At 33.1% G+C, this 21239-nt stretch overlaps 1 protein-coding gene across 2 annotated transcripts in view; it reads left to right on the forward strand.

Moving 5' to 3' along the window:
• The first annotated feature begins 673 nt into the window (after nucleotides 1–673).
• Nucleotides 674–21239, forward strand: part of LOC127857618 (cGMP-dependent protein kinase, isozyme 1-like) — a 92296-nt gene continuing 71730 nt past the window's right edge. Inside the window, exon 1 of one of the 2 annotated variants that reach the window (XM_052394129.1) lies at nucleotides 674–1226. The gene's annotated coding sequence lies outside the window, so the exon portion shown is untranslated. Of the gene's footprint in view, nucleotides 1227–10647; nucleotides 11354–21239 lie in introns of those variants that run through there. The other variant, XM_052394118.1, reaches the window with a different exon arrangement.

Here is a 21239-nt window from a genome sequence, read left to right on the forward strand (position 1 = left end):
ATACTACAAAATCCTTTTCTAACTTATGCATTAAACACAGCTTGGACGAAATCTTGTTTATTCAATGTCAGGGAAAGTCGCGTTATTTTATGAGTTTAATTACTCCCATAGGTGTTGTTAGTTACATAAAGCTCAGTTTTAGACAATTTGAAATGCGTTCGCCATTTTGTTGTCATTGATACGTTACCATCTAATAATACTTTATATAAATATGGAGGAATACATCGGTAAACGAAGCGGCATAAAACATTAATTCAGAATATTAACAGTTCGACGTGACACTGAATTATTGAATCTTCAGGAATAAAACATCCTATGCTAGTTGTTTACTTTTTTAAATCCGAATAAAGAAGCGATAATGGCGAACAGAATACGACTTCTTTATTAAATGTGAAGTAAATTATTGCTTGTATAATCTTGACATGAGTAAATACCTAATTTCAATTGAACTTAATGGGGAGATATAATACCGATACGATATCGCACTAATGTTATGCGCGGGTCGTGTTAAAAACACGCAGATAAAATTGGATACTAATTGCTTTACTTTGCTAAAAAAAAAACGCACAAATGTTGAATGGAGATTTTAGCTATCTCATTTGCGTATTTATTGTCAACAGCTTTCAAGTATACAATACATGTCCACATAACAATGTATACAGCTGAACAGATCCCTGCACTGCAATTTCATTCGAAGACGTGTTCACAATCATGGTTTCGTTGACAATTAGGTGTATAGCGTATTAACTTAATGCGGATGACAAATGGATGATGGTTTAAATGGATTCAGGTTCAAACAAACAGTGGACTGTTAAATGTCAACATGGTTCAAAGAGTGTTACTCAGTGATGGGGCAGAATAGTGTTTGTGTGTGTAGTTTTCACTTCACTTCACAGTAAAAAATGGACATAAAAATGTGTTGTTATTGTGATTAAATGAAATAGTTCCTTGACTAATAATTAAAAACATTGGCCAATTGTTTGTTAACTAACAGTTTCTGGATACACGGATTACGCATTATTGACCATTTACGTCATTTTGCTGCTGATCTGCCGCGAAGTAAAGCTGTAGCAGTAATGTATTTATATTTCAATTACGTTATTCCTTCGTAAGCATAAACTTGTGTGTTTGTGTGTTTTTGTTGAGGAGACATAACATACAAACATCTGGCATTGGCGTTCAACAGGCATGGTTTAATTGTGTCAAAAAATCATCATTACTTGAGTGTGAGTATTTCTTTAAATAAATGTTTATTTTCTAGCTCTGTATGGTCGCATATAACTTTATAAGTGGTGCTGGTAATTATATTATAGTATCATAACAATTGTTAATGTACAATAGAAGATAGTTTACCATATTTAAATACTCATGATAAGCCAAACTCATATACGGTGCATGCATATGGTTTGAATCAATTGAAATACGTGTGTGTTGGTGTACAACGCTGTATCAGTAAACAACCGATATTGAAATTCATGGCCATACATTAAATGAAAAGCAAATGGTTTTGGATTACGTTTAAAATCGAGAGTTAACGTATTAATGACAAGTTATGGAACAATGATTTACAACTTGGTACCTAATACATGCAGTGGATGTAAAAAGGTGCAGCAAGTAGGAGTCTTCCTATGTATGAGCAATCGAAATATGCACACACTGCTTATATAACTACTTATACATTAGTTAGTATGCAAAACGATATTATGTTTAGAAAGCTAATTCAACGTTAAATCAATATGTACTACGTTTTGGAGACAATTAAATAGATTAATTACGGTATACGTTAGCGCTTGACCCATAATTTAAGTAATATTTTCCATCCATGTATCTTTTGTACAGTATTGGTTATATGTGTATAATATATGTCGAGATACGTTACTTTATCCAAACACACGGTATTTGAACAGAAAAATGTATTCACCGCTTAATCGTCTTTGATTACAACCTTGCAAAAGTAAACCAATAATTCAAAATAAACTGTATTCCCCACAAAAATCAATGCTGCATACTATTTCAGTTTTATGGAGGACAGCCACTATTTTTATAGATGCCTGCTGGTATCTGTTCAGTGTAAATCTTTGATAGAGTTTATGTAGTCGAAAGGAAAACTTGCGAATTTATCTAGCTTTTAAACGTGCCAGCTAAATAAGGGCTACGTTTTATATTTTCAGAATCTGAAGCTGAAAATTATTATTATTTTAATTTTCAAACAGGTAAAGCGCAATATTGCAGTTATTTATCACATGGTTAGAAATTTTACTCGTCGTAGGTAAACTCGCCAAACGCGCGCTTGGTTGGGAAATTCATTAATGACATGATTCTCATTGTATACTAGTATATATACACCTTGTTTTTATTTTCATAACGGGCCTTTTTGTATTGCCGGTTTGAATAGTACTGCGGAAGGCTTTTATTCATTTGCATGATGACTTTTGTTAACTATGTATGTAAATATTTTTTTATTGTGAAACGTTCGAACAAAGACAAAAACATGCTTCTAAGCTTCAATTTTCATATGTTTTATCGCTTTAATATGTTTTCCTTTGATAGCCCTGTCTGCTCACAAGGCCATGGGGATACATTTCCAATAAATGTAGAGTTGTGTCTTACTAGTTGGCGTTTCATTCTAGGATGGAATGTTTGACCGACGACTAATGCGGCTTTGAGATGCTTTCATGTCTGAATAACCTGCAAATACAAATTCCATTGATGCGTTGTGAATATGGAAGCAAAGTGTTGTTAACTACTACATCGTTATATTTTACATTATGAATTGAGACAAAAAAATGCACATGCAGTGTTTGAAACTAAAAAGTTTCACAGAGTCATAACAAATATTGGTAAGTTAGTCTTATTTATTCACGAACTTGATATTAACTTTTATTTAACAATTATGTCACGTTTATCATAATATGCGTGAGTATTCAGGGTATACCACGCACCACGTGTGTAGTTTATTTGCTATACAATGTGTTTGCGCAATATAAACCAGTATAAAACCGACTGTTAAAGTACACAAATATTTCAGAGAAAACATACTTGCACTGCCTTATTACATATCGATAGTTTAATTGTATAGTTTCATAATATATTTACATTATTTCTTCATTTATTCGTAATAGCAAGTCAAGGTGGTGAAAAAATTAATTGTGCAACATTTAAGAATTGAATAGCATTTTTCTTCATTTCACCGGTGTATGAACTGACGGGAAAATTATGCCTAATTTGCATAAACGCCGACAAAATGTTCTTAAAGCTGAAATTCTATCGTGGTAAGGGTCATTCAAGTCCTTTTTAATCTAGCGTATGAATCTATTTTCAGTTTCGGTTTTATCTCCGTAAACGGGTATATCACAATCGCACATTCTCGGCCCTTTCCGTCAAACATCGGATAAGTACCTCGAAGGAGATAGTATGAATACACATTTCGGAAGCGGTATTGCGGTCTACCTACGCGGGCCTACGCGAATCAAAATTACATAGTAAAAACAAACATGGCCCGTTTTGCGAGTTGTTTACATTTTGCAAAGATGAAAATGGGGATTTTCTATGCTCTGAAGCCAGAGCAAGTTCAAACTCTACAGGAATTATGGACGCCGTCGTTGTTATTGTTTTTGTTGTTGTAACATTCATAGAATGGTATCACGTGGGCGGACTACTTTCAACCCGTATTTCTCCCGAGTCCGATTATGATAATCTGCGAGGGGTACCGAATGGGGTATATCAGTGAAGTTCGCGCAAAAAATATAACGTCATTTCGCTATTGACCAATAAAAAGCAACGCCATTAAGTTTCGCGCAAAACATTACGTCATTTTGGCAGCTTGTTTATGACCAGAAAGTAGCGCTATGAATATTCATGTTTAAATTTGCATACGAAGTGGGTTCATCGGAAAATGAAAAACCAGTCACGTGAACAAATTATCCAATCAGAATGCAGCATTCATATGAAAGTGACAGAAGTTGTAATTATTATATATTAAAATGAAGTAGAATACGACAGTGTCATTTAAATTTAATCGATAAAAAAACGCATCGGCGTAATGTTCGTACTTTATGTTCCCTTACACAGTGTATGACCGTTTCTGCTTTATTTTACTTTACATTAAGCAACTACAGCGCTAACTTTTAACAATAATTTTGAAATGCACCCAAACCTGCACATATAATTAATAAATAAGAAATATAAACATCCGACATCTTAAAAAGCTTCTAAAGAATCAGATATTTTTAATATGTCAAATGTTGTTAAAGCACTTAAGATATCCCTCATTATAAATCTCGGAATGATAGTGACGAAAAATATAACGGTATTACTTTAACAGATTCGTTCCACGAGATTCTGTATCGAAATGAGTGTCAGCGTTCAAACGTTTGTTAACATTTCAGTCTCATTTAACAACTTGTTTTATGATCGCTTGTTTTCGATCAATTGCTAATCGAGGAAAACTGTCGAAACAATTCCTTTGTATCAAGTACCATCGTTTATCTTTACAACTAAAACTTTGCAAACGTAGAGATTTCTGTTCTGAGATGGACCTTAATGTTTACATACTCTGACTTTAACACTCAAAACATTTATTTATTTGGTGGATTTGTTTGAGAATCAATGTTTACCATATGAACGATGCATTATTTCTTTCCATACTGTTATTTGCACAATTTGTTCAACGAGTTGCTATCTTTGATGTATAACCGAGTTTGTTTCATTATATTTCCTCAATTCAATACACCTTTTCCGATCATTAACAAGCGTCTGGCGCGATGATTGAAAAAAAACGGAAAGGGGTGTACGAGTCGTTTAGTCTGTTTTTTTATTTGTAAAAAATCAATTACATCTAGAACATGGTATTTTTTTTAAGCAAATAGCAACTACAAATTGCATACATTTATATGCAAAATATGTTATTTTAATGTATCATTAATTATGACTGGTAATGTTTGAACCTTTGTTGGCTGTTGACGCGTACAATTCCGTTGAAAGAAACTGATTTCCGAAATAAAAAGATTTCAGTCTTTATTCATGCAAAACGAAGTACTGGTTCACAATGCACAAAACGTTAGAAACAGATTCAAAGCCGTCTATTATACAGTATGACTGCTCTGTATGCGTTTATTACCTCGTTCGAGCATAAAGATATGTAAAAACAGAAATTCATCAGTCTATCGTCAAAACACAACTTATAAATAGTGCAATAATTATTAAATAAGGTATTACCGCGCTTCCAGATGGAGATAAATTAGTGTTGAAAAGGGCATCGCAATTAAAAGTAATTTGCAACTATGCAGCTGTTGCTTGTCTAAGAGTTATAGCAGATATCCTTTATTGCCACCCCTAGCTTATAACAACGACGCTGGTTTTGTAAATATTTTAGTCCTGTTTTATTTGAGCGACTTGAATGACTAGAATAAATTTATTTATGTGGAAACAAAACTACCATTGGGCTTTCCTATGTTTTTTTTCATAAATTATGGACATGTAAGACTATAAAAGCTCTTCAAATTTTAAACGTGGTTATGCTATAGTGGTCAAATTGTATAATAATTCGAACAGATATGAAATATACAATGTGAAATTCTAGTATTATAAACGTCATATTATATTTATATAATCAAGCGATTACTGCGAGAAGAACGACGCGTCATTACATTGTGGTCTAGCTCATCTCCGGTAAGAAACAGCAGCAAGCCAGAGGGCGAGCGAGAGTTTGTGTGTGTGTCTTCAAAAGCATGTGTTGTTTTTCGTATTTAAAACAATTAACACTGGAAATGTGGTGTGCAGTTTGTATCAAGAAACAGACAGATCGTGTTTAAAAATGGAATAGTTTAAATAATACGGGTCTGGATAATAGCAGTATTTTTTGGTCAAAGAAGATAGATAGATGTAGATATCTCCATATATATGGTGTGTGTCAATGTCTATCACTCCGTGTTTAAAACATATAATCGGACTACGTTATAGTTAGAGACCAATGATTTCTTTGCATTTGATAATTTAGAAAATCCATTATATTCGGCTAAAAGTACATACAAACGTTTTTTGTTGTGTAAAGGAATTTCTTATTTGCGAATTATTTGTCACATATATCTTATTTTAATTCAGATTGTTTGCTTGTAGACACACACAAAATCAATGTAATAACTTTGTGTAAAATTTTTTGTTAAATACTCCGAAATGAGGCTAATTTCAAATACTAGTCAATGTTGTTGAGGATAGTGGTGTTCGATTACAAGCGCAAAGCTTACATTGTTACTGCTCCTTCTTGTAATCTATGCTCAGGTGTGGTTGAATTATATTACCAAGAAATAGTTCCCTGATAGTGATTTATAATGTAGTGGTTAATATCAACATGAAATTATTTTTTCATACTACTGTAACAATTCAGTTATAGTATTTTTAGATTTTCCATTGTAAGTAAAAACGATTTAATTATCATAATTATATAAGTTCCGAGCTTAAGTCGTTCAGAAGTTTTACGAGTTTGGCGTTCCCATTGGTGAAAAACATATGTTACGTAATAATAAGTGTAAATGTAATTTTAATCGAAACGTTTTCATTTCAACTGTACATTTTTTCCCCGTCCCTGTGTAAAATTAATGAATGAATACATTCAAATAGAATTCAGTGCGCGAATAATGTCGAATGTCCCAATTAACGAGTCGATGACCGTCAGCAAACCGCCCCATAAATGAAAGGAATAATACATAGCGTTTGACTTGCAAACAGTACACTTGTTAAAATCATGCATAATTGGGAGTAACGTAAGTACCCAATGTATGTGTTTAATCATTTACAGTGAGGCATGGATAGAAATATAAAAAATATAATTTCACATATGCATTTTAATTTGGAATACACAGTTTCGTTTTTTACCTATATATACCACATTTTGACATTTCTTATAAGACAATACTGTTGCTAGAAGATTGATTAAATGGTTTTATTATAGAATGTACGATAACTTAAATACAAGCATCTTTTTCTTATAGAATTGTATTGAGAATCTAGGTACATTTAAGGGTCAACACGACACAACTTGTTAACAATAGGGTCGGGATACAAAATTGTTATTGTAAAAATTCAAATTCAAACAACGCATAAATACTCTTTTTTTAAGAAGACAGTATATCACTTTCCTATAAACTTACAATCTAAATTTGATGCAAGATTGGTAGTTATAACAATATCAACTGTTTTTGTTGATGTTAAAATACACTTAATAAGTAACTACAATTCATTTTCAGAAAATATTATGTTTCCAGCCATCGTTTTTTCGACCAATGGAACACTTTAAAAACACAATGAGATGTGCATTCAACCCAAACACAAGCACACAGCAAACACTGCTTAACACCACTTGTCTTCGACCGCATGGGACAACTTAAAAACAATTTGAGATATGCATTCTACCCCAAAACAAGCTTACAACAAAAGGTGCTTGACACAATAGACTTTAGACTGAGCGCTTTCACAAATTGCGCACTATGATATATTGGATTTCGTATTTCCCTTTCATGTCGCCATTCATGAGAAGTTGCTACTAGGAATCCCGTCGGATTGACTAATGACCATTCTGCTGTAATTGCAGCTTCAGAGGACAAATTGTCAATGTGTATTTTGATGAATTCGGATTTCATGTACAAATGTTTGATTGTAATCATACAGGAATACTACGAACAGACATGATTCGTTTAGTTTAATCTGTATCAAGAACTTTTTTTCCACAACAATATGTTGAAGCTATATGAATCGCTATAAGCAATCTTACTAAACAAACACACTACCTCTTTACCTTTGCAAAGCTATATAGTTTTAAACCTTTATTCAGTTAGGGAATACATTTGGATTAAACTTGATTCGTACGCTTATATTGCTTGAAGTGCCTGCAAGAATATTACTGTATTAAGTATTGGTTTATATACGGTTTTCTTACAATATATCGGTATCAAGAGAATATGAAGGAGTGCTTCATCTTGCTTGGAGGACTCTCACACAACGGGAAAACATCACAATAGTTGGAGTCGGTGTAGTTAATTTCACAGGTGATTGTGAAAGGTGATGGATGATTTAAAACATATTGCTATGGCAAATACCGTAGGTTTTCTTTTTATTTCCATTTTTTTCTGTTTCGAATAATAAAGATTAATAAAACGAGTAGTGTTAAATGTATTATTGTTGCCAAAGGCTGTTAGAAAACGTTTCGAGACTGTTTCAGCTAAATATATCAAAGTGTAATTTCATAGTTTGCCTACCGCACCAAATTTAAACATACATATGTTTTCAATTTAGATATGTATACATAAAGTAGGTTTCCAATAAGTGCTCTAACGAGGATGGCATTAGAGTTTTGAAGGCGATTGATATCAATCAATATATGGCATCGTATAAAAGTGTAATACCTGACTCTCAGACCTTTATATCTCTAAAGCAAACAGAGCTCTTTGAATATTATGTATTTGTTTATTTTCAAATTACTGTAAAATACTGTGGTACATTCTTTAAAAAAAACTTAATTAAAACTGTATTTATGTTTTTAAACAACCAGGTGGTATCTTTATAATACTTAACATGGTAACGATTGATAACTTAACACTGATGGTATATGCATTTTTTTAAAAATGTATTTAAACCTGCTTGTACTGCGTTTACTATCATATTAGCTATAAATCAAACAGATACGTATATTACACTTATTTTTAAAGAAAATTATTGAGAACCTCTTATCAAAATCTTTAAATGCTGACTAATTGATATATAGGATCCGGCACGAGTTGTTATATCATACCCTATTTTATTAAACTAGTTCAGGAATTTTGTTAGTAAGCGAGAATGTTCTGGACGAGTTTAATAAAAATATTGTGTGAAATGACAACGAGTGTCAGATCTTTTTTATCACATGCTTTTAAATGAGCAAATCAAATAAATATTTACGCAAACATAATGATAAATCCCTAATATTGTTTACAATTCGTGACGTCATTTGACGTTACAACGTCTATTCATCAAAATAACAAAATGCGATTGGATAATCGAACGAAAACTAAGCCAATGTTGACGCTTTAAAAGTATATTACAGATGTGTAAGATAAAAATATTTGTAATGGTAATATTACATGGGCAACAGGGTATGGCATACAATAAATTAAATTATGCATCCACGAAAGCAAGTTTTGGTTCTTATTTCCATTCCACAATGTAATTCCACGTTAGACAGGCGTTCATTAAATTGAATAAAAATGCTTTGTTTAGCGATTTCTAATGACTTAAAGTCGTGTCAAGTTTTTGTTTTCGCGAATAATGAGAGTTCTTTGCTACTGAGGGACTGTCGAAAGAACTGTAATATAAATTATTTTTATGATTTGAATATTGTATCTTCCTCATGGAAGCTGGTGTTTAAAATATATGATTTACTATATTATATTAAAATAAGAATAGCATAATGTATATTACTTAAGGATAGAACCAATTATGTGGTAGTTGTGTATCGACCATCCGACAGTAGTACATAAGCAAGTCATTTTACATTGGTTTAAGCAGCTGTAGTAAAGATAATTCAATATATTAACAAATGTAAAATTGTTCAATATAAATGTGAGGGCTTTCTTAACGTTTTCACAATCTGTTATTGTGTTAAACACATTGTGTTCAACGGGTGTAGTTCTTTTATTTTGATAAAAAAAATAAATTTGATTGCTTCATTTATATATCGCATATTTAACAGAGATTTTGCCACCGTGTAACAAAACGACGCCTATCATTTTTTTTACATGTTTAAGATACGTGTAAACAAGTACTCATTGTAATTCATAATGTTGCTTTTTAAACCATTATTGAGCCACGCTGTGTGAAAATGGTTTTTTAAGAATGTTCGTTAAAAGTCGTCCCAGATAAGCCTGTGCAGACCGCATAGGCTAATCAGGGACGACACTTTCCGCCTTTACTTGATTTTTGTTAAGAAGAGACTTTCTGTAAACGATATATACCACAAAAGCGGAAAGTGTCGTCCCGGATTAGCCAGTGCGGACTGCACAAGTTAATCTGGGACGATACTTTACGCACATTCATTTAAACCCCTTTAAAAAAGCAGGCACCATATTCAAACAGATTAGTTCGTTTCAAACGCTTTTGCGAAAATGAATTAAAAAAATATGTTTGGGGAAAGTACACGGATACTACAAAATCCTTTTCTAACTAATGCATTAAACACAGCTTGGACGAAATCTTGTTTATTCAATGTCAGGTTGTTAGTTACATAAAGCTCAGTTTTAGACAATTTGAAATGCGTTCGCCATTTTGTTGTCATTGATACGTTACCATCTAATAATACTTTATATAAATATGGAGGAATACATCGGTAAACGAAGCGGCATAACACATTAATTCAGAATATTAACAGTTCGACGTGACACTGAATTATTGAATCTTCAGGAATAAAACATCCTATGCTAGTTGTTTACTTTTTTAATCCGAATAAAGAAGCGATAATGGCGAACAGAATACGACTTCTTTATTAAATGTTAAGTGAAGTATTGCTTGTATAATCTTGACATGAGTAAATACCTAATTTCACTTTGAACTTAATGGGGAGATATAATACCGATACGATATCGCACTAATGTTATGCGCGGGTCGTGTTAATAACACGCAGATAAAATTGGATACTCATTGCTTTACTTTGCTCCAAAAAAACGCACAAATGTTGAATGGAGATTTTATCTCATTTGCGTATTTATTGTCAACAGCTTTCCGGTATACAATAACGTTACATGTCCACATAGCAATGTATACAGCTGAACAGATCCCTGCACTGCAATTTCATTCGAAGACGTGTTCACAATCATGGTTTCGTTGACAATTAGGTGTATAGCGTATTCTCTATAACTTAATGCGGATGACAAATGGATGATGGTTTAAATGGATTCAGGTTCAAACAAACAGTGGACTGTTAAATGTCAACATGGTTCAAAGGACAGTGATGGGGCAGAATAGTGTTTGTGTGTGTAGTTTTCACTTCACTTCACAGTAAAAAATGGACATAAAAATGTGTTGTTATTGTGATTAAATGAAATAGTTCCTTGACTAATAATTAAAAACATTGGCCAATTGTTTGTTAACTTACAGTTTCTGGATACACGGATTACGCATTATTGACCATTTACGTCATTTTGCTGCTGATCTGCCGCGAAGTAAAGCTGTAGCAGTAATGTATTTATATTTCATTTATGTTATTCCTTCGTAAGCATAAACGTGTGTGTTTGTGTGTTTTTGTTGAGGAGACATAGCATACAAACATCTGGCATTGGCGTTCAACAGGCATGGTTAAATTGTGTCAAAAAATCATCACTACTTGAGTGTGAGTATTTCTTTAAATAAATGTTTATTTTCTAGCTCTGTATGGTCGCATATAACTTTATAAGTGGTGCTGGTAATTATATTATAGTATCATAACAATTGTTAATGTACAGTAGAAAATAGTTTTACAGATTTAAATACTCATGATAAGCCTAACTCATATACGGTGCATGCATATTGTTTGAATGAACTTAAATACGTGTGTGTGTTGGGGTACAACGCTGTATCAGTAAACAACCGATATTAAAATTCATGGCCAAAAATGAAGATAGTATTTATATGATTGACATATTTTGAGATATTAATTGAAGATCAAATGGTTTTGGATTACGTTTAAAATCGAGAGTTCAAGTATTAATGACCAGGTATTGAAAAGCTAATTCAGAGTAATATCAATATGTACTACGTTTTTGAGACAATTTAATAGATTAATTAAACGTTAGCGCTTGGCCAATAATTTAAGCTGTATTTTCCATACATGTTGCTTTTGTTCAGTATTAGTTATATGTGTATAATACAAAATGTATATGTCGATATAAGTTACTTTATCCTAACACACGCTATTTGAACAGAAAACTTGTATTCACCGCTTAATCGTCTTGGATTACAACCTTTCAAAAGTAAACCAATAATTCAAAATATTAAAAATACATTTGTATTCCCCACAAAAATCAATGCTGCATACTATTTCATTTTTATGGAGGACAGTCACTTATTTATAGATGCCTGCTGGTATCTGTTTAATGTAAATCTTTGATAGAGTTTATGTAGTCGAAAGGAAAACTTGCGAATTTATCTAGCTTTTAAACGTGCCAGCTAAATTAGGGCTACGTTTTATATTTTCAGAATCTGAAGCTGAAAATGATTTTTGTTTAATTTCCAAATGAATAAAGCTCAATACAGCAGTTATTTATCACATGGTTAGAAATTTTACTCGTCGTAGGTAAACTCGCCAGACGCGCGCTTGGTTGGGAAAGTCATTAATGACAGTCTAATTGTACATGTATACTAGTTTATCCCACTTTATTTACACAACGGGCCTTTTAGTATTGCCGGTTTGAATAGCACTGCAGTGGCAGTCCGCACAGGCTAATCAGGGACGACACTTAACGCTTTTTGGTATGTTTCGTTTCAAAAGGAAGTCCCTTCTTACCGAAAATCTTGTTAAGGCGGAAAGTGTCGTCCCTGATTAGCCTGTGCGAACTGCACAGGCTAATATGGGACGACACTTAACGCACAAGCATTATGCCCAGTGTTCTCAGAACGCGACTCATATGTTTTCCTTTTATAGCCCTGTTTGCTCACAAGGCCATTGTGATACATTTCCAATTTATGTAAAGTTGTGTCAAGTTCTTCTTGAATGTTCTGAGCTTTTATGAGTACATACGTACAGATCATAGGACCTGGAGGGTCAATAGCTGGGTGTTGGACCCGGAGGGTCAATAGCTGGGAGTTGGATTGTTGCAACTAGAGTTGTGTCTTACTAGTTGGCGTTTTATTCTAGGATTGAACGTTTGACCGACGACTAACGCGGCTTTATGATGTTTTCATGTCCTAAGATTGAGAGTCTCTGCACATCCGTTGAGTATACAAACTGGCAGATACGCCCGAAATAACATACCACGTAATGAACGTTATTGTTTATGTTGTAATGTCTTGGATTTAGAAGACGAATACCATTTTATATGTATATGCCGCTGTTACACTGATTTAAGGAAAAAATATATTAGTCGCATATTTTATATTAACCCATCTGTATATAAATTCCACAAGTTATTAGCCTCATGTGACAAACCAGTCATTTCAAATGTATGTAAATATATGAAAGAAGCTTTTGCTATAAGAAATGCAATTCTTAATAATGCTGTTTAATAAATTTCATTACCGCTTTGATAGAATTTACGTATTCATGCAATTTGATTGTGTTTATTTATATTTGAATTCTTAAATGACCATTTATGTTATGTAATGTTATGTTGTTATACCTATTCATGTGACAGAAAATAATGTGTATATTTGTGTATTAAGACGATGTACTTATGTATAAGTCTGAATAAACTGTCTGTCTGTCTGTCTGTCTGTCTGTCCGAATAATGTGCCCAATACGATTTCCATGTGAATTATTGCGTTGTCAATGTTTGGAGGCAAAGTGTTGTTTACCACGATATAATTATTGTGATGTTATTGTACATTGAGACAAAACATACACATGAAGGGTTTGAAACTAAAATGAAGTTTCATACAGGCATACCAAATATGGGTAAATTAGTCTTATTTATACACGAACTACATCTTAACTGTTTTAATTAATTATGTATTTTTTTGTAAAATGTGTGCGAGTATGCAGGGTATACCACGTAACATATCTTGATTTTATTTGCAATAAAATGTGTTTCCGCAATATAAGTAATTCAGACGAATTTAATTGCGTATCTTTTTACTGTTTTTTAATATATCGATAGTTTACTTTACTACTTTCATATTATATTTAAATTGTTTCTTCATTTATTCTTTATAACACGTTTAGGTGGTAATACATGAATGTATTTATGTTCAGATTATATTGTGTAACATCAGATTTTAAACTAAAGTAAAATATGATATTTTCGTTTACATTTATACAGACGTATTGGCCTCGTTTCCATAGTTTATTTTCTTATAAACAGTTTATGAACGTTTCTGCTTCATGTTACTTGCTTTACATTGACTAACTAACTTACAACGATAACTTATAAAAATCAAAATGAAATGCACTCTGCACATATAATTAAAGGGGCCTTTTCACGTTTGGGTAAATTGACGAAATTGCAAAAAAGTTGTCTCAGATTCGCAAATTTTCGTTTTAGTTATGTTCTTTGTGAGGAAACAGTAAAACTTAACATTTACCATGCTCTAAAAGAGCCATTATATGAATCTTTTGACGATTTAAAAACCCGAAAATTATAAATCGTTTTAACGCGAAACGAATTCATAATTTGGAGAGTTCTGTTGTTGTCGTTATATTTTGTGAAACTACATGGATTGCTTATAAAAAGTATAAAATACATCTGGCATTGTATCCGGAAGTATGGCCGAGTGGTCTAAGTGTTAGACTTACTTTTAAGGACTCCAGGGGTCAGTGGTTCAAGCCCTGCTGAGGGTTACCTTTTTTTCTTTTCTTTTCTTTTATTCTTGATTTTTTACTGGAGCTTTTTATATCCAATGCTAACATTGATCAATACAAAGAGCATTTAATTACAAACTTCAAAACATGCCAAAATCTGTGAAAAGGCCCCTTTAATATATATTTAAAAGAAAGAAAATCAGATATCCGGAATACTCTTTACAGAACAGATACTGTAAAAAAAATGTCAATTGTTGTGTAAGTTTATCTATCACTTGTTATATATCTCAGCACGTAAGTGACGGAAAATATAACGGACTTTCTGAACAGATACGTGCGACGAGATTATGTATCGAAATGAGCGTTCAAACGTATGTTAAAGCGTCAGCCTCAATTATCAACTAGTTTTATGATTGCTTGGCTTCGATAAATTGTTAATCAATATCTAATCAACAAAAACTGTCGAAACAATCCCTTTGTATCAAACACGATCGTTTATCTTTACAACTAACAATTTGCGCACGTAGAAATGTCTCTAGTGAGAAGGACCTTCATGTTTACATACTCTAACATTTGAACTCAAAGCAACTTTTATCTATGTCATATTTGTTGACGGATTAATATTTGAGAATCCATGTTTACAATATGAACGATGCGTTATTTCTTTATATAGTGCCTTTTATACATTTTGTTGAACGAGTTGTTATCTTTGAAGTATAACAGCGTTTGTTTCATTTTCTTTTCTGCATGAATGAGGATCCAATTCACCTTTTGAGATCGTGAATAAGCATCTTTCGTGATGACGTTAAACGAGTCGTTTTGCCACTTTTAGGCGAAAAAATATTGACATCTTGAACCTAGTTTTTCTGTAGTATATAGTAACCAAAAATCGCTCAAAGTCTTTTTATGCCAGGCAGTATCAGATCATACAATACGAAACGATGATTTAAATGGCATAAAACGCTACAATCGGTTGATTGACTTCTCTTATACGGTTGCGTGTCAAGCAATAGTTATATGGCGGCAATACAAGGAACACTTAAATAAACTGTCTTGTAGCCAATATTACCCGAGCATCGAATTTTTGAACATACATAGGACCTGACATCGTCATCATCTTCATCATCATCATCATCATCATCATCATCATCATCATCATCATCATCATCATCATCATCATCATCATCATCATCATCATCATCACCATCATCATCATCATCATCATCATCATCATCTTCTTCATCATCATCATCTTCATCATCATCATAATGACAACTACAGCAACATCATCATCTTAATGACAACAACAACAACTACAGCAACATCATCATCGTGTTACTGCCATAAATGCGTTTACAACCTCGTTCGAGTATGACGATATGTAAAACGAACATTTATGCCATCATCTATACATAACTTATAAAAAGTGCAGACGAGTATTTCATATGGTTTTACCGAGCTTCCAGATAGATGTTTATAAGTGTTGAAATAGGCCTCGTAATTGAAAGTAATTTGCAATGATGCAGCTGGTGCCCGTCTAGATTTAATACAAATTATCCTGGTTTTGCAACTCTTGGCTTTTAATAACTACGTAGGCTTTCTATTTATTCCAGGCGTGTTTTTGTTGGCGCGACAAGAATTAATTTATTAATGAGAAAACAACTCCAATTGTACTACCGTAAATTATTTTTCCTATATGCACAATGGACATACAAAACTGGAAAAGAAATTCATATCTTGAACATATTTATGCTAAAGAGGTTACAGTGTATGATAATTCAAACATATGTGCAGTATGCTCCACTCGTGTTATAAACGCTATCATATTTAATGTTATAATTAAGTGTTTACTGCGAGAACGGATAGGGTGTCATTAAATGTCCGGTAAGGAAGAAGCAAGCCAGCCTGGCATGTAAGGGTTTGTATGTGTGTTTTATAGCATGTTTTACTTTTCTTACTGAATGTCTTTAACAGACAGGCAGTTGATGTTGACTTGTACAATGCACATCGTCAACAACACATAATAAAAACAGTACAATGTCGATTGTAATAGCAACACAATTTTACACATATTTACAAATCATTTACTTAGCTAAAAAAAGTGGCGTGAGCACACATTAAATATAACAGCAACAACAAAAAAAGGAAAAAAACAAAACAAAAACACTTTAAATGGGATGTTCATATGAATCGGAATACAGTCAGATCGTGTTTGCAATTGGAATAGATGAGTCGCGTTCTGAGAAAACTGGGCATAATGCATGAGCGTAAAATGTCCTCCAGATTAGCCTGTGCAGTCCGCACAGGCTAATCAGAGACAACACTTTCCGCTTTTATGGTATTTTTAGTTTCAAGGAAGTCCCTCCTTACCGAAAATCAAGTTTAGGCGGAAAGTGTCGTCCCTGATTAGCCTATGCGGACTGCAGTTTTCTCAGAACAAGGCTCAGATAAACTCATACGAGCGTGGGATGAAAGATGTATTAGTTTTTGTTTGGTAAAAACTATGATCAGTATACAATGTGTGTTTATTCTGTGTTATTTTTAAATCAAAATGACATATTAATGGTGTATGTTAATATGAAGAACAAAATTATATAATATTTGCATACGAATGTATTCGCAGCAGTAAGATATAAGTAAATATATCAACATATGTGGTATGTGTCAAATTTTAACATTCTGCTTTTAAAAGTGCCATAATCCAGTTTCAGTACAGACACCTTGATTTTACGAATTAGACTGAATTGAAAAGTGCTGTTATACAAAAGCTTGTGTTTTCTAGAGGAATTTCTTATTTGCCAATTCTATGGCACATAGATCTTGATTTTAATTAATATTATTTGCGTGTAGACACATTATAAAAAATTATTAAATGGCGGTATATAAAAGTAATCGGCGTGTAGACACATTATAAAAAATAATCAAATGGCGTTATATAAAAGTAATCTTTGTAAAATATTCTGCTAAATCATGCTTATTTCAAATAAGTGTTGTTCAAGATTATACACGCAAAGCTTATATTGTGACTCCCCCTTGGCTTATACTATGCTCAGATGTGATTGAATTATATTACTAAGAAATTAAGTCCATTCGGCTAACAATTTATTGTCGTTACAAAAAAACACTATTTTTTAAGAGATATCCATCGAATCTATTTAATATATGATAACGGACTCTATAGATTCGGACAATTACAACTGTACAACATCGTTAAAAACCAACTAGCAGCAATTAGCGATGCCGAAAAATACAAATTAACAAAATATTTTCAACGTTATAAAAAAAGTGAACTTGAACAATGACATGGGCCACTGAAACTATCATTTGCTTGTTTAAATTACCACGTATTGACCTATTTTTATAGTACACTATTGATTCAGTAATAGTTGAGTTGACTTGTTTTATCCATCCTATTAATTGCTTTCGTTCGTTAGTGAAAAACGGACAAATCATTCGGATTATATAAGTTCCGGACTTGTGTCGTTATGGAGTTTTACGACTTGGTATACCCCATCGGTGCAAATTATTTGTGACACAATACATAGTTAACACCCGAGTCTTGTGAAAACGTTGTCACTGTGGTCAGTCCCAGGGGAAATTGATGAGTGAATATATACCAATATACACGAATGTGAGTGGATGCGCGGTTAATGTCGAGCATCCCTGGTAACAAGCCAATGACCGCCAGCAATGTTCCTAAAATGACAGGATATGACCCATAGTGTTTTACTTGCAAAAGTACATTTGTTTTCATCATTTATAATGATGAATAACATCAGCACACAATTCCTTTGCACAATCATTTACAATTTTGTATAACTAAAAAATAAACAAAATATGTGTTGACGAATGCATTTCAACTTGGAAAAAAAATCGATGTTGTTCCGTAGACTACGACTGTTCGTTCAGTCGCAAATTATTAAAGAGAGCGAACTATAATAATATTTCCAAACTATCGTTACCTCCCTTTGCTCGTGAGCTGTTACTGTGTACTGTATGGGGACACTTGTTTGTGTACAAAATGTGTGACTTGTGGCAAGCGTTATACACTGCATAAATAACAATTATGATCTTGTATAAAATATGTGCCCTAGGCAAAATGGATAGTTTTAGCTATGGCTGTCACAAAAAAATGACGTTGAAATCTACGCTTAATGAACGTTGTGAACGTGTCGATTGTTTCCTTACAACATTGTGCACGTTTACTAGAGTTAAACGCTGAATTATTCTTCTTCAATTTTGATGTAGCGCATGTGTACGTGTTTTAAAAAAAAGATTTATTGAGGAAACTCTTTCGACAGGTAGGGCAAGATGTATTGCTGTGCTTAATGAACATACGCTTTGAACTTTGCTAGTATGTGTTATTACAGTTTATGTATTAAATGGAATTTATAATGCGTGTTTTCGGAATCTGGGCATTAAACTAGGCTTCATGGACTGTTATTGTTCGAATGTTTAACTTACTTTAATAGAAACGGAGTGTTTTATGCGTGTTTCTTTTAATTCTTTCTTATTTGTGTTGACTGTGTGGTTGTTAGTAACATATTAGTGTCAAAGATCACAGGAAATAATGCGTGTGTTGATAAAATAAAGTTCGTAGTTAATGGCTGTATCATATTTTTTGCTTAGTGGCATGTGGTTCAGTCAAATTAAATCTCTGAAATACATTCGTCGAAGGTTCCTTTGCTAAAAATGTTAGTTTCATAATGATTAAAGGGTTATAACCTCTTAATATTTGGGAGAGCTGCTGTGAAAATGTTATATTTTTTTTAAGATGGGAGATTACCACGGCATTCTACAATTGGTATTGTTTACTTCCCTTAGACTACGTATTTAGCTAACTTTTTATTGTTCTGAGATATAAGGGAAGGAATGACGATTGCATCGTATTAAAATGTAATCTCTAGTGTGTAAATAAACATGATATTGAATGTTTAACCAGCAATAAACTTAAAGTTTGTGTGCATTTTTCACAATGATTTTTTATTTCATTAATGAGTCAACAAGAATCCACAAGCGGCTACACTTTAATAGTACATAATTATATGAACAGCAACTTGCGAAAATGGATCTTATGTTAAATGCATTCGCAAGGGCTGGTCACGCGCTACACTGTCCGCTTATGAGACCACTAAACCTTCCATGGCTGTTAAGCGGACAGCGTAGCTCCTGGCCGGACTGAGCACCTGGCAAGACTGCGCGATTGCCGCGCTGGTCGCATATGCCATAATACCGATTTTCGCATGACGCGACTCATATACGCTGTTGGCAGTATGAGTGAAGTCACGTGAATGGACTGATCATGGCCATAAGCATAACGTCTTGTGAATTTGCCATCATTGAGTAATTGTGTCAAGCTAAATTGACGTATACCTCTTAAACAGTTGACAATATTTCGGTATTGAATTCGGCGTTGAATTCACACAGCTTTTTTGAAAAATGAAAGTTTTTCCATCAATTTTCAATATATATATATATATATATATATATATATATATATATATATATATATATATATATATATATATATACATAGTGGTAATACAATTTCTGTTCTGTTCTGTAAACGGACTCGACAAATACGCATGTCTGTATTTATACAAAGATTCCGTTCAATTAAAACTCGACGAATGTAATGATTTCAATAAATTACTATATATATATATATATATATATATATATATATATATATATATATATATATATATATATATATAGTAATTTATTGAAATCATTACATTCAATTTATTGAAATCATTACATTCGTCGAATACATGCGTATTTGTCGAGTCCGTTTACAGAACAGAACAGAAATTTTATTACCACTTGTACATAGTACATCGTCAGTCAAAACCATGTAAAAATAAACATATCAACAGGAAAGAAAACTAGCAGTCGCAATTGTCAAGTGTATGTGCGTGCTTATGTGCGTGCATACGAGGTTTTCCGGACAGTAAACTTTTTATTTAAAGCAATTTTAAATAGCCTATCACAAATGTTCACAATAATAGGGCGATGTATCGCTTGTAATACCCGTGTCATTTCCACAAATGTCAAGGTCACGAATTGAGGTTAGCGGTCAAATTTTACACTAAAACGGCTTGTCAAAACTGAAACTGTGTGATTCATCTTGCGATTTTTAAAACAACTGGGCACAAAAGACCACCATGTTGACTCGTCATGTCACGTGATACACCAGTCTCCCTACCTCAAAATCAATGTCATATTTAACCCATGTATGCCTAGTGGACTCTCCCATCCTTCTAATTTGGATCAATTTATTTCCAAAATTAGGGATGTCTAGTATATTATTTCTATATTTAGAATATTTCTTACAGAATTTCCTCTAAGCAAACAGCGCAGACCCGGATGAGACGCCGCATCATGCTAAGTTTGCTAAGGCTTTTTTTCCTAAACGCTAGGCATAAATGGGTTAATGATCAAATATCAAATTTAGCCATAAACAGCATGTCCGGAGTGTAAAATTGTCATTCATCTTGCAGTTAAGAAATAACTTACCAAAAATGACCACCATATAGAGACGGCGTGTCGCGTATAACACCCGTAAACCTAACTCAAAGGTAAATGTTGCACTTCAGAGTACAGAGTTAAATGGCAAATTCCGCCATAAAACATCTTGTTCTGACCGTAACTTTTTCTCTAATCGGACAGTCATATAATAATATGCCATAAGGTCACACTTAGAGGTCAGCTGTCGAAATCGGCGATGAAACATCTTGCCCGTTCCGTAAATGCGTCATTCATAATGTTACTTTAAAGGGGC

The sequence above is a fragment of the Dreissena polymorpha genome, chromosome 1, assembly GCF_020536995.1.
Source record: "Dreissena polymorpha isolate Duluth1 chromosome 1, UMN_Dpol_1.0, whole genome shotgun sequence".
NCBI classification, from domain to species: domain Eukaryota; kingdom Metazoa; phylum Mollusca; class Bivalvia; order Myida; family Dreissenidae; genus Dreissena; species Dreissena polymorpha.